Source organism: Lepisma saccharinum, chromosome 9 (assembly GCF_977018435.1).
Source record: "Lepisma saccharinum chromosome 9, izLepSacc3.1, whole genome shotgun sequence".
NCBI lineage: Eukaryota > Metazoa > Arthropoda > Insecta > Zygentoma > Lepismatidae > Lepisma > Lepisma saccharinum.
The window spans coordinates 10,604,068-10,616,626 of record NC_139237.1 but is presented as its reverse complement, the minus strand read 5'-3'; positions in this window follow the sequence as shown (position 1 = coordinate 10,616,626).

The following is a 12,559-nucleotide window of genomic DNA, read 5'->3' as shown; positions in this document are numbered from 1 at the left end:
ACCAAAGCAAGCTGTTCGTTGTAGATTGTTCGAGATTTAAACAGTGGGCTTGCAACAAGTTTGCGACAACGGTCGACGCTAGTAAGCAACCTTATGTCTTCACGATTTCGCGTGTTTTCCATTGTTTTACCAAATATTATATTATTCATGTCCTTAAAAAATTTTCGATCAAGTTCCGAGGTAGCAGCAGTACGATGTTTAGTATTGAGGCCGATGTATGGCTTCAACCAATTTCGAAGGTCGAAAGTAAGGACTCGGTGAATTGCCGTAATTGTGACCCCTCGTTGCATCAACCACCGAAGATTTCGGTAATGCAACCCGTAACGATTTTTGGGTTCGAAATCCATGATGAGTTTTTTTCTGCTTCGACGCAGGTGGACACTTGAATTCCAATGCTGGTGGGAGGTCGCAGAACACATCCTGCAGCTTCTCGGAAAACTCGAGGTCCACCTCGACAAAGAAGCCTCGTTCCGAGTCGTCGAAACCTTCTACTTCGAATTTGGAAGGATCAGCCCACTCAAATCCTCCAAATGGAAGTTTTTGCACCATGGAGTGCCCGTAAATATTATTAGCATCCGGGTACATGATGTAGCTGGATGATTGAGAAGGGTCGTACCCGGTCGACATGTGTTGGTTGTTGGCGCGAGCGTACCGTTGTTTCACCTGGACCATGGCACCCTGAACAAGCTTTTCCACAAAAAGCATCATGTCCACATTGGAAATAAGCTCAAGCTTGACTTTTGTTAGAAGAAGCATGGCCGACCATGCCAGCCCGGGAAGACCGTAGAAGTATGCAGGGTCCAGCTTGTAGATTTGCATCGCATTTGCGCGAAACGCTTGAAAGACGTCTGCGAGGAGTGTTACATCAAATTTTAAGTAGGCATCGTGGTATTCTCTAAAATTTCGACAACCCAGCTTGAGCCACATAGCTGATGCCCGAACCTCGCAGCCGGCTGTGAAACTTAGCCTGGGGAGGCAACGACTTCTCCTCGAACTTGGAAGGGTCGCTAACATACTCGTAGGGGTAGACCCCCTTACATCTGAAAAGACTAGCATCCAAGTTCGGGAAATTGGCTGAGGTAATAATTAGTTGATTGTTTGTTGAGCATCCCAGCGAGAGCATCGAGGCCTGCCTGGAGAAACCTCAGAGAATCGAGAAACCGAAGTTCTATGCCTTGCACCCATTTAGAGATGGCAATGTAGCGCTCCTCATTTTGTGCTATAATATTAATGCGCGCATCGTCGTATCCGAGATTCCTGATAAGGTGGTAGTGGTGTTGACTGTACTACCAGGACGAGAAAGGAAGAGCTCTTCTCAAGCAGCTTTGGCTATACTTAAAACATGCTCAACATGGCCATATGAGCTTTTTGCTCTAGTGTAGCACCCTGCCTAATCTAAGATTGTTGTAAAAATGCCCTCGGGAATTTTTCAGAAAAGAAGAGCTCCCCTCAGATTGATTTGTGCATACTTAAAACTTGCTTAACATGTTCATATGAGTTTTTTGTTCAAGTGTAGCACCCTGCCTAACCCAAGAGTTTTGTAAAAATGCTCTTCGGAAAGTATCAAACCCCCCCCCCCCTCAAGCAGATTTGCTAACATTTACAAAAATTGCATCAGCCAGATTTTTGTCTATAAACTTGTCAAAAATTGATATATTTTTGACCACACCAGAAATTAAGCCAAAAACCCATACCCATACACACATATTCACTTCTAGTTTAAGTTTAATTGGAAACCAGGTTCAATTTGCTTATCTAATATTAAAACAATGCAATATGCAGAGCCCCTCTAGAATTGCTTCGTGTTTGCATGTTTCCCCCCTCTGTGTCAGTGTGTACAATTCCCGAGACGGTAGTATTGATTTTTGTTTTGCATGTTTCTCCTCAGCGCCAGTACTTACAGAAATTCCCGAGTATTGCATCAGCCAGTATTGTTAGAGTGATTGAGGAGAATAGATGTGTTGATACAGTGCTTCTCATACTTACTGGTTTAAATATTCATATTGAACAAAATAAAATCTGATATTTGTTGTAATCCACTCATATTTAGAGTCAAGCTTATATTTGTCCCAGCCTGTTATACAAAAATTAATACATAACAAGATTATTGCCATTCAAGATATGCATGTCTGTGCAGGTATTTGCGCTGGGTCAGTGTGAATGAATATTTATTCTTTTTTCCACTTGTGGGCTATTGGCTTTACAACCTGTCATAAGATAAGCATAGAGATTAGATTTAAAACCCAGGAAATTGTATATAAATACCAAAGCCAAAAATATTAAGTGTATACACACATACACACATACACACACACACAAAGCACACAGCTGAACCCAACTGATATTTTTTATTCAGTATAAAGTTTTGAATTGAAACCCAGGAAATTGTATATAATAAACAACAACAAAAATGCCAAATCAAAAATATTGTAATCAGTGCAATAAAAATATATCCAGCTCTAATTGGGCCAGACACCAAAAAATTTGTAACCCAGACAAATACAGAACTCCCACAAAAATTTGCCCCAAATGCAATAGAAAATATAACATGGAATATTTCACATATACACATAAAGATACTTGCTCTGCACAATCATCAACACAACCATCTACATCTGGTCTGAAAAGAAAGCACGAAGCACCTCTTAATGCCAGAGCAGCAAAGCAGCCACGCTATGAACCCATCCGTAGCAGTTTTAACGGCCAATTAAGGGATCACCGTTTTGTACCAGAGCCAAGATGTGGCATTGAGAATTTTTTGAACAGTATAAATTCTGATCTCCAGGCAATTCTAAATGCACAAAATGGCTCTTATAAGCTCTCCCTCAAATTGTTTGCACAATATAAGAAACCAAACGGCACAAAATTTACACAGCCCCACATAACAGAAACTGTACCGGTATATTCAAATGCAAATTCGGACAGAATAATAAGCAATTTGATGGATCAACTGAACATTAAACACTCTGAATTTGCGGCAAAAGAGTCAGGATGGAGCCTATGTGGCTCTGCGCACAAGTTATATGTTAATATTTCTGAATTCAGCCCATTACAAGGTTCCACTTATGTGCCATTACCTGCTAATATCAAAAACAAACAAGCCGTGGTCAATATAAAAAATAATGACGCGAAATGCTTTTTGTGGTGTATATTAGCTGCTCTGTATCCAGTTTCAAGGCATCCTGAGAGAATAAGTTATTACAAGCAACATGAACATGATTTTGACGATGCAATGGAGGGTTTAGAATATCCAATGTCTGTTCAGAATATTGATAAATTTGAAAAAAAGGCCAGGCACATCAATGGCAAACAATTATCTATTAATGTATTTATTTGTTCCACTGGCCATGGCAATTGCCTGATAGATCCTCTCAGAATCAGTACAATTGATGATGAATCTGCTGTTCCGATTGATTTGCTCTTAATTGAAGGGGATGGCACATATCATTATACTCTGATAAAAAATCTTGAAGCTTTAGTCAGAACACAACTAGATAAAACTCATACAATATTCAAGTTGTGCAGAAGATGTTTATCTGTATTTTATGGTCAAAAAATGGTGAAAGGGGTTCGGGAAGAGAGTGCAGAAATTGCAAAAAACAAGTTAATTGAGCATCTGAAATACTGTGGCAACCATAAACCTGTTCATATGGTGATGCCCAATCCAAGTGAAAATTGCAAATTCAAAAAGTTTGAAGCCTTGTTGGAACACCCAGTATATATTGTCTGTGATTTTGAGTCGAACCTCAAACCTCTTGCATTCTGCAATCCAAATCCTGAAGAATCTGCAATTACACCATACCAGCTACATGAACCTTCCAGCTTTTGTTATACAGTTATACGGGATGGTGTAGCTAGTGAGCCATACTTATACATGGAACCAGATGCCATCAAAATATTTGCACATAGAATAGAAAATGAGTGCCGTGACATAGCATCTAATTTCTTATTAAAATCAAAACCCATGTTGCCTTTAACAGAGAAACAGATTGAGGATTTCAACAATGCAGAAAAATGCCCGGTATGTGATTCTGAATTTTCAGATGCAAATATCAAGGTTCATCACCATTCTCATACAGATGGTAAATTCTTAATGGCCCTTCGTAATAGCTGTAATATTCAGATCAAGAGACCAAAATTTATCCCCATATTTTGCCAAGGAGCATCCAATTATGATTTTCATCATCTGATCAGGTACGAGGGGTTTGACAAGCAGAATTTAAACATTTTAGCTGAAAATGACGAGAAATATATATCTATTAGCAAAATAATTAAAGTTGATGGTGTTCCTATTCACATAAGATTTCTTGATTCTTTCAGATTTTTATCGGCTAGCCTGCCTACACTGGCAAATCAATTATCTGATGATAAATTCAAAATCACACGTGCCATGTTTCCAAATCAGGACCTGAAATTAATTAGGCGGAAGGGTGTATATCCATATGACTATGTTACAGATTTTTCTAAATTTGATGAGTGTTCCCTGCCACCACAAGAAGAGTTTTACAGCAGAATCAGAGGATCTGGAATCACTGATGAAGATTATCACCATGCCAAGTTGATGTGGAACAATTTAAAATGCAAAACATTTGGTGATTATCACATGGCATATTTGAAACTTGATGTCACCCTCTTAGCTGATATATTGCAGGCATTCAGAAAATCTTATATGCAAAATTATAGACTGGATCCAATGTATTTTTACAGTGCCCCGGGCCTAGCATGGGCTGCAACGTTTTTCAACACCAAAATGCCATTGGATCTGATCCACGATCAAGATAAGTATCTGTTTATGGAGAAATGTATAAGAGGAGGGATGGTGCAATGTTCCCAGAGATATGCCAGAGCAAATAACAAATATATTCCTGATTATGATCCAGCACGGCCATCAAATTATATAGTGTATGTAGATACCAACAGCCTCTATGGTCATGCCATGATGCAAAAACTGCCATATGCAGGGCTTGAGTGGGTTGAAAATTTCAATATTGAAGATCTTAAGGACTTTGATGACAGTGACTATGGCCTCTTCTTAGAGGCTGATCTGACAATTCCTGATGATTTGCACAATAAATTTTCTGATCTGCCCCCAATTCCCGAGGTTCAGTGCTCACCTGGCTCTAAACAGAAGAAGCTCATGATGACTCTGGAGCCGAAACAAGGCTATGTCATATATTACAAAAACCTCCAGTTCCTGATGAAACATGGTGTTCAAGTGACCAAAGTTGGAAAAGTTTTGAGGTTCAGGCACTCAGAATGGTTGAAACCATACATTGATACAAACACAGAGCTTCGAACATCTGCAAAGAGCCAATTTGATAAGGGCTTGTTTAAATTGATGGTGAATTCAGTGTATGGCAAAACAATTGAAAATGTCAGAAAACATACCGATGTTAAAATAATTACTGACCCCAGCCTGAGCAAAAAATTGGTTGCAAAGCCTAATTTCAATTACAGAAGAATTTATGATGAGCACATGGCACTTTTCAACATGAAGAAAACAAAGATTAAGTTTGATAAACCTATTTATGTAGGGGCTGTGATATTGGAATCGTCCAAATTACATATGTTAACATTGCATTATGATGTGTTGAAACCTTTTTATGGTGATCGTGTAAAACTGATGTACATGGATACGGATAGTTTTATTCTTGATATTAAAACAGAAGATGTTTATCAAGATATTGCACAGCCTGAATTGTTTCAATACTTTGATACCAGTGAACATACAATTATTCAACCCCACAACAAAAAGGTGCCTGGCAAGTTAAAAGATGAGACACTTGGTGATGTTATTGTGAAATTTGCTGGGTTAAGTGCCAAGATGTATACTTTTGAAACATGTAGTGGCGCTGTTGCCAAAAAAGCCAAGGGCATTGGCAGAGTGACTGTGGAAAAAGAGCTTGTATTTGAAGATTATGAAAATTGCCTCAAATCCAAGAATTTAATCAAAACATCAGAAAATAGAATTCAGAGTGTGGATCACTTATTGACTTCAAATATTGTAAGAAAAGTGGCCCTGGACCCACATGATGATAAGAGATGTATTTTATCATGTGGCATACATACTCTACCATGGGGGCATTGTGATTTGAAAAATGGCAATCAATGCCCAATTCCAGAGCATGATTTGAAATAAATAAACATGCCTATGAACTTATTTGGGTTCAAAAAACAGGCTATTATGGACCTGCCAACACCACAACCCTCTTCTGATATGATATCTAAACTGAGTGGCTTGTTAATTATTCATCTGAACAGCATATTTACAGATAATGATGATGAAACAGGTAAAATATTGTACATATTTAACAATAATTTAAATCATTACCAATTACCTGTAGGTGGTCAATTGCAATTTATTACAACCCCTGAGGGCGATGTCAAGATTTCAGTAGGGAGAAATATTTATAGAATTAAGCACTCAAACATGGTTTCTGGCACTGTTTATACGGTTTCTGCTGGTGACTGCTTATATATTGAGGTCCCTGGATCTTATGACAAGCTTATACCCTTTTTTATAGAATTAAGAATCAGATATTCAATAATAAATAACCATTAAAACAAAAATGCCTAATGATATATTTGGCCATACAAGACATGAAGATCACAGTGATGAGATTCTGATGCTTGATGTCAGAGTCAAGAAATTAAGAAGTGATTTACAAGCTTTACAAACCACACTCAATGCCAGTCTTCAATTAGAAATTACAAATTTGCAATCACAATGCATGGACCCTCTTCTTAAAATTGATTCTGAACTCAAATTGTTGCTTCAAAAATATACTGATTTGGCAACATTAGATAATTTTCAAAGTTTAGAAGAAGCTGTAGCAGCTCTTCAAGCCAAATTTAAGACCCAGACCACCAACTCTGATCAATTGAAACAACAATTGGAAGAGCAAATAAATGATGTCCAGCCACAACTCCAAACAATTGTCAAAAGCATAAAATCACAAGATGATTTTGATCTAGTGATTTCCACTCTAAAGGAACAGATTCAGTCACTCCAGATACCTAATCTGGACCCCTTGAACAATGCCATAGCCGAGGTTAAAGAAAAAATTGAGACACTTGAAAATTTTATGAACAATTTGCCATCTTCTGATGCTTTGAATGCAATAACTCGGAGTGTAGCAAATATTAAGCTGCAACTTGAAACATATGAAGATTTTGGAAAAATTCAAAGTACCATAACCCATCTGGAAGGTACAATAGCAGCAGTGCAAAATGATTTGGCAAATGTACTAGAATCCCGATTGCCTGGAATTGTAGATACCCTTGTCAGTGTCCAGCAACAGATCACAAAGCTTGAAAACCTCAACACTGAATCTGAGCTATCTCATTTTCATCACTTGATCGATGATATCCAAACAAAGCTTGAAATTTTACAACAATCCACACCCTCTCAGGCAGATATAGCCCTGCTCCAAAATGCTATGCAAAATGTGGCTGATGCATCTGAATTAAACAATGTGAAATTGGCACTTGAATTTTTGCAGAATACTGATTCAAATCTTCCCACATCACAGGAACTTAAAAATATTAAGAGGGCAGTGAATAGGATATTGAAATCAGAAGATATCAAGAATATCCAGGCAGAGATCAAACATCTCACTCAGACAGTGGCCACTCTACCAACCAATCAACATATTAATGAACTGCATGCCCTGTTTGAGGATATCAGAAGACAGGTCCATGATCTTACTGCTCAAAATTCAAAATTGGCAGTTGTTGAAAATTTGCAACAAATTGTAGCTAATATCAAGCAACAGCTAGGGACCATGGAATCCAATCAAGCAAATGCTCTGTCTGTTTTTGCCACCCAGCTTCAAGAAATTGTGCAACAATACAAGAAACTTGTTGTGGACATAAAAATCAAGCCATGCCATGATGATGTTGTTAGGACCATCAATGAGCACCTTGAATCTGTAACAAGCAGATTGCTTACAGCAGAAAAGGAAATAACAGGCATAATCGAGAATCCAAAACATACAGTAATTCTTGAATTGTACAGCATCCCCAACAAAGAATATGATTCTCCATTTACACCAGGAGGCAAAATATATATGCTGTCCCCTGCTCAATTTTATTACCAGTTTTTTGTTGGGGGCACATTGAGACCAATCAAGATCAAATATTGGCTTCAACCACAGGCACACCACTACCCCACCTTATCAATAACAAATGCTGACAACAAAGTGAAAATCACCAGTGTAGAATTAGAGGATTTTACAGATCCCAATACATTAGAAACAGCATATGTTGAAGATGATGGATCTCTGGAATTTAAAATACAAATAGGGGACAAATTATATTTAGAAAATCCTGCAGTATCAGCTGCGGAACACCCCATAGTTGCAATATTCTTGTTTTCATATTATGTCTAGACAAATTATTGTTGATGAATTACACAGACAGGCCAGACATAATTATAAGAGACTCCCAGTAGTCACAAAGGGCATAGATGATTTATGGCAGAGCGACTTGATTGAAATAGCAAGTGGACAGCTGAAAAACTTAGACAAAATCAACAAGGGCTACAAGTATCTACTCACTGTAATAGACACATTTTCAAAATTTGCCTGGGCTGTGCCACTCAAATCCAAGACTGGAAAATGTGTTACAGAAGCCATCAGGACAATCATCAATCAGAGTGGAAGATCACCGCGCTATTTGCAAACAGATAATGGCAAAGAATTTTATAAATCTGTGTTCCAACAATTTATTAAAAGCCAGGCAATAAAACATTACTCGAGTTACAGTGATCTCAAAGCCTCAATTGTAGAGAGATTCAACAAAACTCTAAAAAATCTTATGTATAAACAATTTACTCTCCAAGGTAATTATAAATGGATTAATATTCTTCCAGAACTTCTACGTAAATATAACAACTCGGTCCATTCCACAATCAACATGAAACCCTCTAAAGTAACTTCATCTGATGAGCAAAAATTGATCAGGACTGTTTATTATCCTAGATACCAGCCAACAACAAGAAAGGCCAAATACAGGGTGGGCGATCAAGTAAGAATCAGCAAATATAAGCACTTATTCAAGAGAGGCTTTACAAGAAACTGGAGCACTGAATTATTTACAGTGGTTCAAGTTAAACCCGGGACCCTTAACACATATATAATAAAAGATCATCGAGGAGAAATTCTCAAACGCAGGTTCTATGAACAAGAACTCAGCAAAACTAAACAGCCCGACACATATCTCATAGAAAAAAATCATCCGCAGAAAAGGCAACAAGTTATTTGTCAAATGGCTGGGTCATCCGGAAAACAGCTGGATCGATGCAGACAAAATAATAATATGAGCACCTGGGATGTTATAAAAAGGCTGCCAGAACCCGAACAACAGAATAAGAGAAATGGCAACTTGCTGCCTGATAATATTAGGTGTCTTATTGTTGGGCCATCGGCTTGTGGTAAAACTACACTAATGATTGATAATTTTTTATTGGCACCCAACTGGTTAGAATGGAAAAACAGGCACTTGTATGTCTTCTCTAAGAGCTTGGAACAATTAAAATATCAGCAGCTGATGAAGCTATATGATGGATTGGATATTGCCACTTTTGAACCAGATGTTAAGCCACTTCATGAATGTCTCGATAATTCTGTTGTTGTGTTTGATGACATTATACTGGATAATCAAAACAAGGTTAGAAATTTCTTTACACAGGGGCGGCACAAAAACATTGATTGCTTCTACCTGGCACATACTTTTTCTAAAATACCGAAGCAACTGATCCGAGACAACAGCAATTTTATATGTGTGTTTCATCATGATCATACCAACCTCAAACACATGCATGATGAATATGTAGGTGGTGACTTGAGCTACAATGACTTTTCCAAGTTTTGCAGTAGGTGCTGGAATCAAGACAGTTATGGGTTTGTCACTATTGATATGACAAGAACACCCAATATTGGCAAATACAGAAATAAAATCAACAATTTTCTAGACGTAGAGACGTATATAAACAACCATGAAAAGGCCAATTATTGATGATCTTAAGTAAAGAAATTATCTTGTAAAAAGATTTAAGGGATGGAAATCAGAGAACCGGGGAATTTATGAAAAATACAAACAAACAGAACAGCCTGTAATTGATGCTATTAATAATTTAGGTAAGAATATCAAAACTGTTACAGAGCAGAATCAAAATTTGCTCACAGAGCTTGTACCTGTAGCTGCTAGGAACATATTAGATTATCCATTCACCCCACTTTCCAGTATTCATACACCTAGTCCTGTTGCTCCTCGAAGAATTGAAGCTACTCAGGATCCTATTGAATTGGGTCTTCTTGCTCAAAAATATTTAACCACACCTAAAGACAATAAAGATGAGGTGTTTGGCTTATATGCTGACACAGAGCTTGATGGCAGTATCATACATAGAATTGGCAATTTCAGAGTAACTTTTATGGGGGATGATCTGATTGTTTATTCAGAATCTCGTCTCGGAGAAAAAGGTGCTTTTGTTAAGTACCCCGGAACACCTGGATTGTGGGAACTGATAACTAGGAAGAGGCCTGGCAGCTATACAGATCAAGATTATGAATATTACAAAGAAATATTAATAAAATCAGATGCTCTATACCAGAACAATGATCCCACACAAAAAAGAGTCAAGTCTAGCAGTGGAGCAAAATACAATAATTTAATCAAGCCCATATGGTCACAAATTAAGACTGGCAGTGGAATCAAACAATACAACACCCTGCCTAAAGAATTTGTGTGGGTTGATGATGTCAGGAAACTTGTAGATAGGTTATTGGTGATAGCTGGGGAGGAAAATGCTGGCAACAACAATTTTTACAATGAAAAGGTTGGAATTATGGACATGATAAGCACCAAATTGTCTAATTTTATAGTGAATGACACTAAGGGATTGGATATCTCATAAAAATTATTAATACTCTACCACCTAAATTTTGGAATATCTCTGAGGGTCGGGGCCTTGTTAATGACATTATAAACAAGCTGCCATTTGAACTACACATTCCAGGCTATCAGTATTGTGGTCCAGGTACAAAATTGGATCATAGATTAAACAGAGGGGACCCTGGTGTTAATCCCCTAGATGCTGCTTGCAGAGACCATGACATAGCATACAACACACATTCTGATCTTGACAAGAGACATGTTGCAGACAAGAAATTAGAAGATGCTGCATTTGGTAGATTTGTAAGCAAAGATGCTTCTTTAAGTGAAAAAATAGCAGCATTGGGAACCACCATAGCTATGAGCACCACACAAAAACTGGGGTGGGGGTTGTAAATATGTATATAATAAACCTACAATGAAGGCCAAGGGTGTTATGTATCAAATACCTTATGCAGGTCTCAAATCTCTTAAAACTATCTATAGCCTTTTAACCAAAAAGCAGCGGAAGAAAAAAAGCTCTTGTATTGCCAAGGGCCATGGTATGAAATTGTTGCTTAGTACCCCCCAATTAAAAAAATTACAACAATCCAGGAAAAAATCACATGTGGGGGGTTTCATATTTACTATCCCGGCCATCTTAGCAGCTCTCGGGGCTGTTGGGAGCTTGGCTGGGGGATCAGCCGCCATAGCAAAAACAGTAATAGATGCCAAGAAGAATAAGGCAGAATTAGATGAGCAGAGGCGCCATAACCTGGCCATGGAGAAAAAAGGCAAAGGTGTTAAGAGAGCCATGAATAAGTTTAAAAAAAACAAGAACCGCTTACAAACCAAGATATTGAATCTTTAATCAAGCCACTGGGCATCAAACATTTTAGGGGTGTGAACATGTCTGATTCTTTACCAGAACAACCACTCAACAAAGAGTGTGGCATTGTTAATTTGGATAAGTACAAAAATCAGGGCACTCACTGGATCTGTTATCTTAAATATTTAAAAGATGAGACATTTGTGTTTGATTCATTTGGAGGTGTTCCACCTGAAAATTTAATAAAATATCTAAATTCAGCTAATCTTTATTACAATAATGCCCGTGTTCAAAACTTCAAAGATGTTAATTGTGGACATTTGTGTTTATCTGTTCTCAGATATATGTCTCAAATAAATAAACCATCAATTGAAGATTTTCAAAAAGCCTTGTGGTATTTGAAACATCATGGGGGTATTCCATCTCACCAGCCAAAATTCAATATTGAAACTCAAATTGCATGATGACATAGTGTATCCCAAAACAATAGCTCTCAGAGCATTTTACGGCATGTACTTGATACCCAATATTACACACCACAACAACACAATTGCAGTAGGGGATCAAAAAATTGTCATCACTCCAGGGCAGTATAATCTGTCCACTCTAAATGCTCAGTTACCCAGAGGTGTAGTGTTAAGTCAAAATTCTGTCACTCACAGAGTAGAGATTGTATCTGCTACAGAAACAGTACATCTGGGTACTATAGGAGAACTGCTAGGATTTGAGAACAACACAAAACTTGAAGCAGGCATCAAACACACTGCTATGAATATACCTAAATTCTTAGCCATAGAGACTCTGAATATTCACTGTAATGTTGCTGAGGGTATGATCACCAAATCAAATGGCATA